The sequence below is a fragment of the Rhamphochromis longiceps genome, linkage group LG19 (assembly GCF_057381845.1).
Source record: "Rhamphochromis longiceps isolate RC_006_pf linkage group LG19, R_longiceps_female_GT1.1, whole genome shotgun sequence".
Lineage (NCBI taxonomy): Eukaryota > Metazoa > Chordata > Actinopteri > Cichliformes > Cichlidae > Rhamphochromis > Rhamphochromis longiceps.
Genome location: NC_140575.1, coordinates 29,966,732 through 29,968,488, shown reverse-complemented (window position 1 = coordinate 29,968,488; position 1,757 = coordinate 29,966,732).

Sequence of the window (1,757 nt, the reverse complement as noted above, 5' to 3'; positions counted from 1 at the left end):
TAAACCATTGTAAGCGTCTGTAGCAGTATGTCCTACGTCAGCACAGAGTTATGTTATGTGACACACGAGTGGTTACGCGCCCCCGGTTTATTGAGCATCATCTCTCACCTTGCTGCTCTTCTTTTTCTGAAGAAACATGAATACGTAACACAAAGCTTTTTTTTCACTAAATAAGCAGACACGAGAATGGAAGAGGTCAGGAGCTGAGCAGCCTGGCGACAAACGTACATGTTTTCAAAGTAAGCATTTAAGACTTTTGCTGCCTAACTTATCAATGATCTGAATAGTTTTATTTTATTTCTTATTTAGCTATTGGATGAATTGATATCACTCCCACACAGTTTCTATGGCTTTTTAGGTTTTAAAATTTTAAAAAGCCCAGTTGAATCCACATTATCATCAGATTTTTATTTTTTTATTTTTTGGTAACAAAAAACGGTGCACTTTCTTTCAAAAATCACATATGCATTTTTTTTTCTCTGCCTGTTCTGTTGGTTTTTGTCTTTTGCCCTTCTCCCCCGTCCCTCTTCTCAGCTGTTTCTCTTTCCCTCTTTCTTTCTCCCCTTCTTTCCCCCAGTCAAGTCTGTCCCGTATTCAGTAAGTGAAAATAAAATAAACAATAAAAGGTGAATCAAATGGACCATTACGGCAAGGCTGGGATGGTCAGTTTGGTAAAGTAAATCCGTTGGGCATCTTTCTTTGCCTTTAGACAACAATTCTGATGGCAAAAGAGCCAAACGGGACAGGCCAAAAAAAAAAAAAAACACATAAAGTTTATTTAGCGAGAGCTCCAACTCCTGCCTTTGAAAGCAGATGATGGAGAAATTCTCTCTATTTGTTAAGATTAATCAGCTTCATGGTGAGAGAACAAAAGATGATCCAAATGCTGAATATGAAATTGCTGAATAGCCCATACTGGTTTCAGCCTATATAGTTTTCTATAACTGATGACTGCATGTATGTCAGTATGATTTTTTTTCCTGAATAGTAAGGTCACAGCATAGTTGTAGTTTCATACCGTGTGTTCTTTTCAGTACTCTTTTAGTTGGAATTGGCAACAGCATCATAAAGAGAAGGAGCCTATACATTTCATTAATTTCCTAGAAAAAAACAAAACATTGCCTTTACTTTTATTTCTTTTTCTTCAGTGTGTCATTTGTAGCTGCTATATCATCATCATACCAAGATAAAGCTTAATACTGTTTTTTAAAAAAACAAGCAAGAAAAACAGTTTTTTCTTTTTTAATTAGACAAGAAGCTTTCTCAGATTTCCTTGACTTTTGCCAGAAGAAAAGTTGATATTACTTGTGCTCCATGGTATCTAAGTAGTTTACTTGAACACACACAGCTGCGGTGTGTTTGTAAAAGCCATTCCTCCAGGTTTATATCATATATTTTTTCTGAAATTGTGAAAACTGCAGCTACCATGAAGACGCACTTGAAAAAAGCTGGCTTCCTATATTGTTCTTCTATATTCTTAGCATAATGAGACTGCAAGGATTCAGCACCATTCACCCACAAAGCACAAACAGCTTCTTTTCCCCCCTCTGCTAAGGTTATTGAGGCATCTTATGACTTTCCTGCCCAAACTGGGAATTATTTTCTGTTTGTCAATGACGATTACTGTAATTTGGCCTCAAGCCTCTTTGCTGTTTTTGTGAAAAGGGTTTCCCTATTCACCACTACCCATGTGAGGAAACTACTATTTTGGGCATGTGCAGTTTGTATAAGGACACGTGTTACAGCTCGGTCTGAGC